Raw genomic sequence first — 17,073 nt, forward strand, 5'->3', positions numbered from 1 at the left:
TAATAAAAACAATCAAGCAGGAAGAAATATTAAATTCTAACTAGATCAACAAACTTTTTATAAGCAAAACCAGTAAAAGGAGATTTTTACATTATAGCGACAGCTATTCACACAGCACAACGTGCAAGACAGTAACTAGAATCACATGTTGTTTCCTCTTTTTTTAATAAGCAAAACAAAGAGGCATATTAAAAATGTCCCAAAAAAGGAACACAAAAGCACATATCATAAATATAAGGTGAGCCAACAAACAAGCAAAAAGGAAGAGAACAAAAAAATAAATAAATAATTGACATCTCCTAAGTCGAAACTCAACCAATCTACAAAGACTATCACAGTCATAGAAGGATCATCTATGTATATTCCAGCCCAATTCAAAAAGATGCATGTAAATGATGATCTGATTGCTTGTTCCAACAAAAGGCTAAAGGGGATTCTGAGGCGTTTTGTCCAAATGAGGTGAGACATAAGCCTCAACTTAGACAAAATAAAAATAATAAATAATAAAACCTCAAAAAATATACAATACTAATAAAATCACATGAAAATTGAATAATAAGAAAACTATACAATCCATGATATATCAATCGTTTCCTATCAAAAAAAAAATGATATATCAATCGTTCGTCATTATCAATAGTTTCTATTTTAGTTTCTCTTTTTCTCTTTCAAAATCCAACTGATGCAAATCAGGGGGAAGGATATCCCATAATTCCGTAAACCATGGAACTATTATGTGATGTAGAGGACTTTTAGGAATCTTACGTATTTGTTGCAATTCTGTTTCTGTTATTCTTTCCAAGTTCATTGCTTTCCTAGTTTATTTCTTCCGAGTTTAATGCTTTCCTAGTTGGAGTTGGAGATTTGAATATTGGTTTGTTATTTAAGGAATGATAAATAAAAAAAAAAGGCAGAGAGTTTTTTTGGCCATTCGAAAATTCGAATCCTTTCTTTCTTTGGAGTGATTCCAATGTTGCAGAGAGATTCTGTGTTTGCTTAGCTCTTGGTCTTGATGTGAGATTGGTCCAGGACGCTTGACATCAATTTGGTATCAGAGCAGGTTCCATGCCTGTAACCCACAGTGGCAATTCATATGCCATGGCAAACACCCAAAATACAAACGACCAAAACCCAAATAACCAAAACACAAACCATCCCCAGTTGCAGCACCAAATAGATCAAATCGCCACAGTGTTGGAGCAAATCACTCATCGACTAGATGTCATGGATGAGCGACACGCTCGAGAGGAATATGGGCCCTTCAATCGGAGAGGGCGTAGAGCAGTTCGTGATGGGGAAAGGTTGGACGAAAGTGATGGAGATGCTGGTGAAAATGAAGAAGAAGAAGAAAATCAGGAGTTTGAGAATAATGAGCCGCGAACCCGACGTCATAGACAAAATTTTCACTGAGGTCATGCTAGTCATCGTGCAGCTTATCAACCTCTTGATGAACTGACCAAGAGAATGAGAGTTGATGTACCAGACTTTTTTGGAAAATTGGAACCCAATGCTTTTGAGGACTGGTTAACGGCTATCGAGGATTATTTCGATTGGTTTGATGTATCGGAGGATAGAAAGGTTCCTTATGTCCGGATGAAATTGAAGGGGCATGCACGAGCATGGTGGGGAAGTGTGGAAGAACAATTACGCCGTACACGACGACCAACAGTTTCTAACTGGGAAGAAATGAAAGAGCGATTAAAGGAAAAATATTTGCCTATTAATTATGAGCAGATGATGTTCAAGGAGATGTTGCAACTCAAGCAAGGGTCATTAAGTGTTGATCAATTTACGGATCGCTTCCACAAATTGACTGTCCGTAGCAAGATCGTGGAGATTGAACAACAAACTTTAGCTCGATACCGTACCGGATTACGCAGTGAACTACGCAAAGAAATGTGAACTGCACGTTTAATCAACGTGGAGGAGGCGTATCAAATGGCACTTCGTATTGAGAAACAAATGGGGCCTTCGTTTGGGAGGAAAATGTCGTCAATGGATTCAAGACAGGAACGAGTTACCACTCCTTCATTCCAAAAGCCTCCATTGCTAAAAGATCAATCTAAGGGCGCTGCAAGTGGAGACCAGAAGGGAAAAGCAAAAGTCACCAGTGAAGGGCCGCAATGTTATAAATGTAAAGGATTCGGACACTATGCTGTTGTGTGTCCTACAAGAGATAAAAAACTAGCCTTTATATGTGAAAAAGAATTATTAATGGTGGACGATGTTGAAGACACAGATGGAGAGGAAACTGAAGAGGATAATCACAGTGAGGAAGAACACTTGGGTGCGTCAAACCTACCTATCTGCGTGATCCAACGAGTTTTGACGAGAACTAAGAGAGAGTTCCAGGCGAATCCCGAGTGGCTGCGCACCAATATTTTCCACACTCGTATGGAGCATAATGGTCGGGCCTTGAATGTTATTATTGATAATGGCAGTGGCATGAATGTGGTCTCTGAAACAGCTGTCGAATGTTTGGGGCTAAAGACTGAGAACCATCCTACTCCTTATAGGATCAGCTAGGTTAATGAAGCCAATTCAGTCTTAGTGAAGCAACGGTGCTTGGTTAAATTTTCTTTGGGAAAAAAATATATGGACGAAGCTTGGTGCGATGTAATCCCTATGACAGTCTGTCACATGTTATTGGGACGCCCGTGGCTCTATGATCGGAGGGTCCTCTATGATGGGTATGCTAACACTTACTCTTTTACTTTCAAAGGTAAGAAATTTGTTTTGGATCCCTTACAGATTTCAGAATTTGAGGCAAGAAAAGAAGCAGTCCCAGTTTTGATGATGCGACAATTTTCTCAAGTCTTGCATGAGGGTGATATGTTGCTTATGGTCATAAAACGTGAAGTAAAGCAGGTGGACAGTAATATTCCAACAGAATTCACGGCGATGTTGGAAGAATTTCAGGATATCATGCCGGGTGAAATGCCGAATCAATTACCTCCAATGAGGAAGGTGCAGCATGCTATCGATCTAATCCCTGGCTCAACTTTGCCTAATTTACCACACTACCACATGAGCCCAGCGGAGAATGAAGAACTCAACCGACAAATTCAACAATTACTAGACAAAGGTTTTATTCAAGAAAGTCTCAGCCCATGTGCTGTTCCGGTTTTACTCACACCAAAGAAGGATGGTAGTTGGAGGATGTGCGTCGATAGCCGAGCAATTAATAAGATAACCGTGAAGTACCGATTTCCCATTCCTCGTCTTGATGATATGTTGGATTTGCTATGTGGCTCATCTATTTTCACTAAGATCGACCTTCGAAGTGGTTACCACCAAATCCGTATCCGGTCAGGGGACGAGAGGAAGACGGCCTTCAAAACGAAAGATGGTTTGTTCGAATGGCTAGTTATGCCCTTCGGATTAACTAACGCACCAAGCACTTTCATGCGTGTGATGACACAAGTTCTCAAACCATTTTTGGGAAAATTTGTCGTTGTTTATTTTGATGATATTTTGATTTTTAGCCAAAGTTTGCAAGATCATTTAAGCCATGTTGAGCAGGTATTGAAGGTTCTAAGAGCCGAACAACTTTATATTAATCGGGACAAATGCTCGTTCATGAAGAAAAGTGTCACGTTTTTAGGTTTTATAATTTTTGATGAAGGTGTTGAGGCTGATCCTGCAAAGGTGCAAGCCTATCCAGAACTGGCCAACACCTCAGAATTTTTCTGAGGTCAGAAGCTTCCATGGTTTGGCCACGTTTTATTGACGATTTATTCGCAGTTTCAACACTATAATGGCCCCAATCACTGAGTGCTTGAAAGAAAAAAAATTTCTATGGAGTACCGCAGCTGCGAAGGCATTCTCGAAATTAAAAAACGAATGGGACAAGCACCAGTACTTAAGTTACCAGACTTCTTTAAAATTTTTGAAGTAGCTTGTGATGCTTCACATGTGGGCATCGGAGGTGTGTTGAGTCAGGAAGGGCACCCTATTGCTTTTTTCAGTGAGAAACTTAACGATACTCGCCGACGATATTCAGTATATGATATGGAATTCTACGCTTTAATTCAAACTCTCAAGCATTGGCGACCATACTTGATCCACAGAGAGTTTATTCTTTATACAGACCATGACTCTTTGAAGCATTTACGTTCCCAAAATAAACTGAATGCACGGCATGCTCGTTGGATGGATTATCTGCAGCAATTTGAATTTGTTATCAGACATAAGTCAAGGGCTGAAAAATAAGGTGGCTAACGCCTTAAGCAGGAGACCACACTTGTTACATGTGTTTTCAACTAATGTCGCAGGATTTGATAATTTAAAAATAGAGTATGCCAACGATGAAGACTTCGGCAATATATGGAGTGATCTCTCCACTTATCAGCACACATCTAGTAATGGTTATATGTTGCGCAATGGTTTCTTATTCTACAAATCACGGCTATGCGTTCCGCGTGGCTCTTTTCGGGAGTTTTTAATTACGGAACTCCACGGCGGGGGTTTGGCTGGGCATTTCGGTCATGATAAAACCTTTGCTATTGTTGTTGATCGGTTTTATTGGCCTCGGATGCGGAGAGACGTGCATACAGTGGTTGATCGATGTCGAATTTGCCAATTAAACAAAGGAACCAAGCAGCAAGCGGGGCTCTATTCACCACTTCCTATTCCCGACAAACCATGGCAGCATATTAGTATAGACTTTGTTCTTGGGTTACCAAGAACTCTTCGACAACATGATTCAATTATGGTGGTGGTTGATCGTTTTTCCAAGATGTCCCATTTTATTCCATGTAACAAAACTTATGATGCATCAAAAGTTGCTGCAATATTTCTACAAGAAATTGTCCGTTTGCATGGTATTCCGACTTCAATTGTGTCTGACAGGGACGTCAAATTTGTGAGTTATTTTTGGAAAACATTGTGGACAAAGATGGGCACAAAGCTTATGTTTTCTAGTGCATTCCATCCCCAAACTGATGGCCAAACTGAGGTAACCAACAGGAGTTTGGGAAATCTATTACGCTGCCTTGTGGCAGATCATGTGACTAGCTGGGATATGGTGCTTCCGCATGCTGAATTTGCCTTTAATAATTCTGTTAACAGGACAACAGGTTGCACTCCATTCGAAGTGGTGTATGGGTTCCGACCTAGCACTCCACTTGATGTAAATTCATTGCCATTGCCCCCCCAGGCCAAGTGAGGTTGCATTAGATTTTTCTAGCTATATGCGAGATATCCATGAAGAATGCAAACGACGCCTTACCATCCATACAAATTCTTATGCAGCTTCAGCAAATGCAAAACGCAAGGATCGGCAATTTAATGAAGGCGATATGGTCCTTGTGCGTTTAAGGCCGGAGTGATTTCCTCGGGGAGTTTTACCAAGTTGCATGCACGCCGAGCAGGTCCTTTTAGAGTAACCAAGAAGTTGGGCACCAATGCATATGTTATTGAATTACCCTCTAGATTCGGTATTAGCCCCGTTTTTAACATAGAAGATCTTACGGAGTTCAAAGGTGATGTCGATGAAAATTCCGCAATACCGTTACCAGAGGCAACACCAGTTCTGCGAGTTCCAGAAAATACAGCACCACGAGATGAGATTGCTGCCATTCTTGACCATCAATTTGTTACAACTCGTAGAGGAGGGTATTACAAGTTCTTAGTGCAGTGGAAAAATCATCCAAATTCGGACTCTGTATGGTTGCAAGCTTCAGAAGTCAAGCGTTTGCACCCACATCTCTTTGATGCTTACATTCGTGAAAACTTGCCAGAGTCAAGTTCTTCAGGAGAGCCGGCAATTGATGCAAATCAGGGGGATGGATATCCCATAATTCCGTAAACCATGGAACTATTATGTGATGTAAAGGACTTTTAGGAATCTTACGTATTTGTTGCAATTCTGTTTCTGTTATTCTTTCCGAGTTCATTGCTTTCCTAGTTTATTTCTTCCGAGTTTAATGCTTTCCTAGTTGGAGTTGGAGATTTGAATATTGGTTTGTTATTTAAGGAATGATAAAAAAAAAAAGGCAGAGAGTTTTTTTGGCCATTTCTAAAATTCGAATCCTTTCTTTCTTTGGAGTGATTCCAATGTTGCAGAGAGATTCTGTGTTTGCTTAGCTCTTGGTCTTGATGTGAGATTGGTCCAGGACGCTTGACATCACCAACTCTCATGGCTTCATCAAATAATCTTCAACACTACCATTGCTATCACTAGTAGAATCATCCAAAGAATAATAATTATATCCAATTACCTTATAATTCCCCACATTAGTGTTAATGTCTACTCCTTTTTCTTCATCCATCAATCATAGTGGTCTTTCTCTTTTATTTATCAATAATACGAAATTAATTATTATATATGAGTCAATCATCACAATAACCAACAACTCATTTACATCTTCTCAATCTCTTTCTTCTCTCTCCCTTTAAAGGATCAATTGATAGCTAAGTTCATGATCAACTATGTGCACTCTAACCTTAGACTTGAACCCAAGACCAAAGCTTATAAATCTATACCAAAATCTCACAAAAGTACAATTCAGTAAAACTGTTGAATATTGAGACTTAAATATCTTATAAAATATGTATAGAAATCCTATAAGGACCCTACCCATTACAAACCTTTGAATATTTGAAGCTCAAGCCTCATGCCAAGACTTGTAACCTATCAAAAAAAAAATTAAATGACCAAGAGCCCAACCTCTTAAGGAGGAAGAAGCAGAAAAGAAAAAGAAAGCTCACCCCTATTAGAGAAACAAAAGTGAAGAAATACCTTTGTAGTAAGCCACTTCAGCCAAAAGAGCTTCATTGCTGTCAGACAACCACCCCTTTCCCTGAGGCACTTTCGGTCCAATGGCAAGGGTCACTGGCTATAACTTCTTGCTCTATCAAGACGAAGAATCTGGAAATCTCTTTAGGCTATCTCTTATTTGCCCTTTACACCAATAGAGAGCTTCATTGTAATGTTATTGGCCCGACCCACATTTATGGGATTAATGGAAAGATGGCAAGAAAAGCCAACAGACCCTAACCCACAAGAGAGACCTCCAAAAACATTGTTTCCAACATTGGCTACAGGTTTTCTCATCTTTGAAAGGATTGATTGGGCCAGAAAGAGTCAACAACTGGCCCTTTGATATCTAGCCCACAAGAAAGGACTCCCTCTCCTAAATCACCATGGTTTGAAGCACTTTTTTTTTTTGATAGGTAAACACAGAATAATTGTATTAAAAAGAGGGAAGCAAGAAGGCAACCCGAAGCATACAGGAAGTATACACGAGAAGCCCCAAAAACAAAAAGCACAAGGAAGCATACACTCACCAACCCTCAATTAGAGCCCAACCAATCTACAAAATTAATTAAGGAGTGGGGCTCTCCATCTAAACAAGACTTAGTCCAAGACAAAAGATTACAAACGAAGGAGGTTTTCAATCTTTGGATCGACAAAGCCTCATTATCAAAAGCTATCCTATTTCTTTCTTTCCACATCGTCCAAAATAAACAAAGGGGGGCTGCCCGCCAAATCTTCCCACGCTTCTTGTCTACAAAGGAATCGGACCAGCCAAGGAGAGTGTCTTTAACCGTGAGCTGAAGGACCCAAGTAACCCTAAACATCGTAAACATAAGATTCCACAACACCTTCGCCTTGGGGCAATGAATAAGGATGTGGTTAATTGTCTCCTCATCATCACAACATAAGAAGCATCTGTTTGCTAGAGACCAGCCCCTCCTTTTGAGATGATCTTGGGTTAGGACCTTCCCCCAAGAAGCTTCCCAAGCAAAAAAACCCACCTTAGTAGGCACGCAAGGGCTCCATATGATTCTCCACGGAAACGGGACTGCACCACCAGAATCCAGAGTATTGTAAAGGGATTTTACAGAGAAAATCCCATTCTTAGAAGCATTCCACACCACTCTATCCTCCATCCCAACATTGAGCCTCTTTCCTTGAAGGACCGAAAGGAGACTCGCCACCACCTCCAGCTCCCAGTCATTGAAAGACCTAGAAAAACAAGGATGCCATCCCCCCGCATCCCCCATATAATCCCAACAATCCTCTACCCACGCATCTTGGGATACCGCAAAGGCAAATAGAGAAGGAAAAGCCTCACATAGGGGAGTGTTTCCACACCAAATGTCCTTCCAAAATTTCACCCTTTTACCATCCCCTACAGTGAAGGAAGCGTTTTTAAACAACAGAACGCCTTCCTTTCTAATTTCCTTCCACAACCCCACCCCATAGCCTTCCCCAACCTCACAAGAGATCCACCCTCCTTCTTCTTCCGCATACTTCGAGCTGATAACAAGTTTCCAAAAAGACTCGCTTTCAGCCGCAAAGCGCCAGCTCCATTTACACAACAGAGCCCTATTGAGGATAGAAAAATTTCTGATCCCCAATCCACCCTTCATTTTATGAGAGCGAACCACATCCCATTTTACAAGGTGAGGCCTCTTCTCCAACGCACCCCCTCCCCAAAGGAAATCCCTTTGGATTTTCTCAAGCCTCAATCTTACAACTCTTGGAATACGCATCAAGGACATAAGATAAATCGGCATGCTAGCCAAAGTGCTCCGAATGAGAGTGATTCTCCCCCCCTTAGAAATAAACTGCCTCTTCCACAAAGCGAGTCTCTTCCTCATCCTTTCTTTCACACCATCCCACACAACCACCGATTTGTGAGGAGCACCTAGAGGCAGCCCCAAGTAAGTGGAAGGAAGAGAACCCACTTTGCAGCCCAATTCAGAAGCCAAGACCTCAGCATTCTCAACTCTTCCCACCGGCAGAATTTCGCTCTTTTCCAAGTTAATATTCAGACCAGAAATGGCTTCAAACCACATTAAAAGCCAGCTTAGAACAGCCATTTGGTCTTGGGAGTCCTTGCAAAAGACCAGCGTATCATCCGCAAATAATAGATGAGATACTTGAATCCCATTTCTTAAACCTAGTGTTTCAGAGAAACATAAAATAACACAAAAAGGGGGAACAAATATGTGTGGCTGTTTGTGCATTTGAGTGTGAGGAAGAGAAAGGGATAAAGAGAGTAAGAGTTTTGAGTCTACATTTCCAACAGTATAATAGTAAGGAAAAACCACTGTTTACATAATTTAAACTTAACGCACTTTTGTGAAAATCTTCTTTGCTATCACCCAAAAGGATTTCTATAAAACACAATCCAAATTCTGCATTTCATTCAAGAGAAACCAGTGGAAAAGGAAAGGAAAATAAAATTAAGCTTTAAAATATGATTTTTCTTTTTTTTACAAAGGAATTGAAACCATGAGCTCAGTTATGCCTTGTATCATGGTAAAGTTGAGCATTTTGTTTCCTTAAGAACTGAAGGACGGAAAATATTAAACTTCAGATTTCTATTCCTCAGTAGTGTCGACAACCAAGCATAGCATTTACAGGATCTGCAGAGCAGCCATATGTTCTATAATGACCAAAAGCAATTACCACTCGCAAAGAAGAATGACAACAATAGAAAGCTATAGTAACTCTTTTGTGACCTAAGAATGATCTACATCACACAACATTGAAACTCATAAGCACCAAAAGAATTCCTACTTGGACCATTCAATCAAGTGAAGCAACAAGGAAAAAACAAACTGGAGTGTTCTCTCAGTTTGCTGACCAAGAAAACTGAAGAGTAAAACAGAAATAAGATTTTAATTATGTTCACAGTTTTTCTATGTATGAAAACTTCACCTCAACTAAGCCAACTAGATATAGGTCCGTGGATTAACGTTTTCCGTTTCCGCAAGTCCAAAAAAACAAAAATCAATATTCAAAACTGAATTTCAGTTGCTTTCCTACATCACAAAAACAAATTGAACTTTCTCCAACTATGATAGATGGAAAGCATTATTACTTTCTGCTCAGGGATAAGCTCACTATAAGACTCAAAAATAGCAGTATAATTAGATTACGGTCAAAACAAAAACCAAAAAAAAAAAAAGACGAACCACAAAAACAAAAACAAAAACAAAACAAACAAAACTATGCATGAAATATGGTGTTGCAACCTTCTAGTCAAATAAACCCAAATGAGGGAAACATAATATTCATACCAACATAATTTGAACAAACCCTAAATTTGGTGGTAAGCACTCATCACAATAATAAAGATGCAGTTATATCAAAAACAACCTAACTGAAAATAAAATAAAATAAAATAAAATAAATCAGGGGCTACTTATTGTTAATAAAAAATAAAAAATAAACAAAAATAAATTAATATAAAATGTACAAATGTCAAACTTGACTGCTTGCAATGGGGACAAACATGTAAACTCAAATATCTGCATTTTTCCGGCAATAATTCTATGATTAGTTGCAGAAGGGATTGAGGCGATAAAAAGGTGAAATTTGACTTTATGTTTTCAGGCTCAGCTGAGTGGAGTTCTTTGAGCGCAAATGAAAAGGTGATGCTTCAAAACCCTTTTTTCTTTCATTCCCTGAATTCTCTCCTCCATAAAGAAGAGCATAACTTTATGCAAACAAAAAAAAAAAAAAAATTGCTCAAATTCAAACTCGCTAAGAAACCAATAATGGGGGTTTACTATGCAATGGGGAAAAATCCATAGATAAAAACCCCTGATTAATTCATGAACTAAGAAAGGAAGTTGGGGAGAAAAACCTTAGCCAGCACAGCACAAATTTTTTTTTTTTAAAAAAAAAAAAAATCAGGAACGAAATTCTATCGTATACGAAATAATTAAAAGATACAAGGGATGAGATGTCCTGCAAGCTAAGAAAAGCAAAAAAAAAGATAGGCAAATAGAGGAGAAAAATTAAAAGACAACAATTAAATAAAAAGGGGGCAAAACTCAAGTACACGAGATATCCAGGGACGCTAAAAGAAGTAAAACCCCAAATCATTCCTCCATTTCTAAGGAAACCGCAACAAGAGAAATAAAAACACATATATAACGTAGCAATTTTCTGTTCTTCGCTTTTCCTCCACTTTCTGGGCAGCCAAACATACCTCAATAAATGAAAAGCACAAAGTAAGACAAAAATGAGAAAATTTACCAAAAATTTCCTCCGTTTCCACTTCTAGCCGCTGAATGTGAGTGCAAAAAACCCTAAATTAAACCCACAAAAAAACAGATTGAAAACTAAAAACCCAAATGCAGTAACAGAGAGAAAGTAAACGAAACCACGATTTCAAGGAGAGAAATGCAGTACAAACCCGGAAATGAATTGCTCTCTTCCCCCTCTCTTCGGAGCTGTTTCTAGAGAGAGAAATTAGAGAGAAGGTAGAGAGAGAAAGCACAGAGAGTTACAAATGGGTTTTGCATGCACTGGGGTTTCACTTTCGCTGAACTGTACAGGTCTGGTGAGGTTAATGACGAAACTACCCACTTTGACCACGCTGTGTTTTTCCTCGATCTAACGTTGGCTGGCCTGAGAGGGAATGGTATAATGGGAATTTGATAAAGTTGTGGGAAAATAAATGGGAAATTTTTCAAACTGCATTGCGAAAACCCAACTGTCCCGCTTCTCGGGTTAAATACTTAACCATAGTTAACAAAATTTAATTCGCTTGTGTAAAGGATCATTAGACCTTGTTTGGCAACAGCTTTTCGTTATCCGGGAAAAAAAAAATCCAAAAACACATAATCAAAAAACTATTTTTAATTTTTGTTTTTAAAAATAGAAAGTACGGCATTCAAAAAATATCTTTTAATTATTTTTATTTATTCTTAAAAAATATTTGTATAAACATTAAAAATAATTTAAAATAAAACATTATATATAAAAAATATTTTTTTTAAATATTAAAAATATGAAAAATGAGTTAAAAATATTTTAAATACTAATAGTGGTTTAAAAATTTTAATTCGCTTTTGGAAGGGATCATTAGACCTTGTTTGGTAATAATTTCTCGTTATCCAAGAAAAAAATCCAAAAATATGTTTGATAATCAAAAATTATTTTTATTTTTATTATTAAAATAAAAAATATAAAATTTTTATAAAATATATTTTAATTTTTTTAATAATATATTTAAAAAATAATTATATAAACATAAAAATAATTAAAAATAAAGCATTATTTATAAAAATTACTTTTAAAATATATTAAAAACATAAAAAAATAGGTCTAAAATATTTAAAGTCTTAAACAGACTTTTATTCTACCGAACATTAACATTAGAGAGTAGTTTATAAAAAACTATTTTCAAAAATTATTTTTCAAAATAGTTATCAATGACCCACATCATTGTTTAAAAAATGGAATACGGGGAGTGGAAAATGAGTACCCAATTTCAATAATAAAAAAATATTATGCATGAACAATTAAGAAAACTTCCAAGAAAAATAAAAGGAAAAAAATAATTATAATATTGTTTTTATGAAAGGAAACTCAATTATTAGAATTTTAAATTTTAATTCCTATTAATTTCAGTTCATTTTCTAGAATTGAAAAATATAATTTTTGAAAAAATAAAAAGGAAAATTGTAATTTTAGCATAATGCAAAATTTCAACTATATTAAGAGTTTGTTAGATAATGTTTTTACTTAAAGTATTATTTTTCATATTAGTATTTTTTTCTTAAAGTATTTTTACAAGAATTACGTGTAAATACTTTTTCAGAAACATTATAAGTGATTTTTCAGATTTTTAAAAGTGTTTTGTAAATTTTGTAAAACATTTTTTTTTAGAATATTTTTTAAAATTAAAAATGTTTCATAAAATCAATATCAAATGTACTCTAAAATATTATCTTTTAATGTAAAACCAGTTATTGTATATTGAAAAACAATAAATATATTAAAATACCTAAAAGTTTTATTTATACAACAAATATATATATATATATATCAAGTTTTGTTTATAGAACATAGCAGTATGTAAAATATAATAAATGTGGTATATTTAAATAAATAACCATAAGCATATAGAATTATGTGAATATATATATATATATATATATATATATATATATATATATATATATATATATATATGTATATATGACAAATTGTATGTGAATTTGAATGTGTAAAAGTACCTATTTGATAACTATTTTTGAAAATAATTATAAAAAACAGTTTTTGAAAACTATTTTCTAATTTTTATAAAAAAAAATATATGTTTGAAAACTTAAAATATTTCAATATATTTTTAAAATAAAATTTATATCTAGTTTTTTATTTTTAATTATGCTACCTATTTATATAATTATTTATTAAAATAACTATAAAAAATGTGAAAATAACATAAAACAATTAAAATATGTTTTTTGAAAACACTTTGTTTTTTATTTTTAAAAGTATAAAACAAAAAACAAAAAGCAGATTTTGTTTATTAAACATGTTTTCTGTGTTTTTTTATTATAAAGAACAAACAAATTATTTTAAAAACAGTCTCAAGCATACCCTAAAACCCTCTTAAATTTCCTTCTTTTTTTTTAATTGGAAAGCTAAAAAATATACTATTAAATTATGCAAAATTATTTTTATTTACAAGTCTTATCAATTCCAACTACCATCATTTATCCATTCAATTATTTTCATTTTTTTTTCTTTTATTTTTTTTTTCTAATTCCCTAATTGCATGTTTACTAAATTTTTTATGAATAGAAAATAGAACATTTAGAGTTGACAATATTTTTATTAAGGTATTTTCCCACTTCCCCTATCAAGTGTTTCTCCATAAAAAATTATAATTAATTTTAAAAGTGTTTCATAAAAATTTGTTAAACACTTAATTTAAAAGAAAAACACTTTTTAATTTAAAAACGTTTATTACTATTACACATAATCTTAACTCAATCTTTATTGTTTAGTGTTTTTTAGGTATTGAAAAAATAATGAAAATAAATGAATAAATAAATAAAGAAAAATAACAAAATAGAGGAAGATCATTAGGATTTTGTTGTCTTGGTTGAAATATGGAAACTTTTGTATTTATTTATTTTTGTTATAATAAAGTGTTTAAAAATCAATAAATTATGTATAAACATTTTAAAACAAAAAATATTTGAATAAAAACAGGACATGTAGCATATCATGACCTATATTTTTTATTTGTTATATATCTTACTTGTGTAAATATGCCTATTGTAAATAAGTAAATTATTTATCTTGTACCTTAGTTAATGGATTGGAGAGTTAAAAAAAAAAAAAAAATTATGAATCATGTATCTCAAATTCCTTTAATTTTTTGAAAAAATTAAAAAATATTATAACTTATCTTTTTAAAACCAAAAATCAAATTGATATTTATTTTGAAACCATTCTACCTTTATTTCAAACCGATGTATCAATAATATCGATTTATGACCATGTTTATATAATATGAAGTATAATAAAGAACTCATTTATCCCTCGATAAGAACCAAAATGAGAAATGACATGTTCAAATGAATTTTTAGAATTTTTTATTCTATTAAGAGCTTTTCAAATTTATAACCACGGACTAACCTGAAATAAATTATCTAATCTTATTGCATAAACAAAAACCATGTTTATTTGGAGAAATAAACCATTAGAACATATTATAGTTTCAAAATCTTTTACAACCTTAAAGAATAAGATTTTGTAACCGAGTTTACTATTATCGTTACTATGACTATCTTCCTACCTCAATGATGACGCAACATTCTTGGATAATTTTGACAAAGAAGGTTATTAGAACCTTTAAAATACCATGTAACAATGACATCAGCAGTGACTATTGAAATACTAACTGCGTCCCTAACTATAAAAATTTAAAGAAGCAGTAGAAGATCTGTTACAATAAAGTAATATTGACTTAAGTAATGCATGAGAATAAAGGAAGAAAGAGGAAAGAGGTGAGAGAAAAATGAAGCAAGAAAAAAGAAAAGTGGTCAAAATTTTGTAATTTTTTATATTATCTCTTCATAAATTTTATATCATCTCTTACCAACCCTTTAAATACCTATAACTACACATTTAAGTCTTTGTCTCCTATGTATCTATCTTATGCTAACTACCTAATTAACTCGTTTTTGTCATTTTGTAATTTTTTTTTTCTCTACAAAACGTGCTGTAAAAATGAAAGAAAATTTCAGAGAAAAAAAAAAAAAAAAAAAACCAGCTTACTCCATTTGCCCAACCAGTTCTCCTAAATTTATGAATTCAACATCAATTGAAGTAAGGAATTGTTGTTGAAATTGTTGTCCTTGATTTTTCTATTATTTCTTTAATTTTATTTTTCTTTAACCCTTAAGGAAATGAAAATTATTTGAATTATAATTTTATTTTTTACTACTCAATATCTACAATATACATAGATTCTACATCAAAAAAATATAAAAATAAAAGTATAAATAAAATATTAAGTTACAGTAAAAAAATTTGTTTTTAAATCAGATTTCATAACTAAAGTCTTTAGTCTTAACTCTTGACCTATAACTCGTTTTTATCGAAAAATTGGTATGTTTTATGAAACTTAACCTAATAGTTTGTTATGAATTAATGTCTTTTATTCATTATCTTATTGGTATATATAATTTAGATTATAATAATGTAAAATAACTTAATAATAGGCTATGTGTTCAACATAAATAATTTAGTGAAACTTAAGATAAACCGCATACTTTAAGGAGTAATGTAAAAGATTTCACTATAAATATTAAAAATTTAACCTCTCTTAATTATTTGTGTGAATATGATGCAACTATAAAAGAATCATTGGATGACTTTTTGCTACAGAAACCTTAACTAAAAGATAAATTATAAATTGACAATTTATATACTAGTTCTTCTTATTAGACATATTGACAATTTACAAAATTTATTAACCCTCATTTAAAAAAACATGAGGTAAAACATTTAAAATGTTTGATAGAAAGTCAATTGAAAATAACAAATATAGTATTAAAATAACATAAAAAACAAATTAAGGACAAAAATAAAAATAATATAAACTATTTAGAAGAAACTTGGAAAAATAAACAAATGGCTTTAACCAATTTCAATACAACTCTAGGGCTTAGAAAAGAAGCCGAAAGACTTTAAAAACCATAATTTATTAAGAAATAACCTATATTATATTAAAGAACGACTAATTAAAGAATAAAAATTTGTTAGAAATTAAATAGAACAACAAAACCTCAAAGAAATATTATAAAAAATTAACCAAAAAGTAGATAAACTTTTGAAACAAATAGCTAAAAAGGTGAGATCATAAGAATAACTAAAATTGAAAAACTTTTTAAAACAATTTGAAAATTTTAGTTTATGAGAAAAACCAATAATTAGGACATAACAAAAAATAAATTCTCTCAAACCAAAAAGTTTAACAATAAAACGATGGAAACAGTAGAAGTTATAAACCCAAAAGAAAATGTAAAAGAATTTGTAGAATAAAAATTGGAAATGGCAGTAAAGAAAGTAACACCTTACAAAAAAGAGTTAGTTCAAAAATCCAAAATAACTAAAATTTTAAACTAATATACTTTTTTTTTTCAATAAGAAATATTGTATATTTAGATTTAGTCTCTCAAAAAACAAAACATAAATTATTCAAAAATAAAATCGATAAATATATGCATTTAGGAATAATAAGACTTCATCGTAAAGAAATTGGGCCACTTGTAGGTATTAACCTTTTAGATACTAAAAACAACATAATAGGAATATCTCTTTTATCTAGTGCATGAGTAAATGTGAACCAAAATTATGAAGTCATTGGCTACCTCAATTTTGTATAGATCTTAAAAAATTCATAGAAAAAATAAAAATAACTAAAAATATTAAAAGTTATGATATGAAATTAGAAAGTAAAAACCTTAGTATAACTATAGGATTTATAGGAAAAACCACTAATACTTTAAGTCTAAAATGCATTATGGAATTTGATGATGTAGTAAGAATCTTTGGAAGTAGAGCGGTAGATATGATAAAAGCAAAACCAATAAAAGTAGATTATTTATTAGGACGAGAGTGGGAGTTACCCAAAATAAATAAACTGATAACAAAATATCCAACCTTTAGTAGTCTAATATGTAAATAAAGATGGGAGTGCTAGTATAATTTTTGGAAACTATAAAAACATAAATGTAGAGATGGACTAAGATAGTGAGATATAATTTGTAACTGTTATTACAATACAGGAAGGTATTTTG

At 33.2% G+C, this 17,073-nt stretch overlaps 1 protein-coding gene across 1 annotated transcript in view; it reads right to left on the reverse strand.

Moving 5' to 3' along the window:
- The window catches only part of LOC100266900 (DNA-directed RNA polymerase V subunit 1), a 57,762-nt gene extending 46,444 nt beyond the window's left edge, over nt 1-11,318 (reverse strand). The window contains exons 1-2 of the mRNA XM_059741457.1: nt 11,163-11,318; nt 11,003-11,055 (exon numbers count right to left, since the gene is read on the reverse strand). The gene's annotated coding sequence lies outside the window, so the exon portion shown is untranslated. The remainder of the gene's footprint in view (nt 1-11,002; nt 11,056-11,162) is intronic.
- Between the last annotated feature and the right edge of the window lie 5,755 nt (nt 11,319-17,073).

The sequence above is a fragment of the Vitis vinifera genome, chromosome 13 (genome assembly GCF_030704535.1).
Source record: "Vitis vinifera cultivar Pinot Noir 40024 chromosome 13, ASM3070453v1".
Classification (NCBI taxonomy): domain Eukaryota; kingdom Viridiplantae; phylum Streptophyta; class Magnoliopsida; order Vitales; family Vitaceae; genus Vitis; species Vitis vinifera.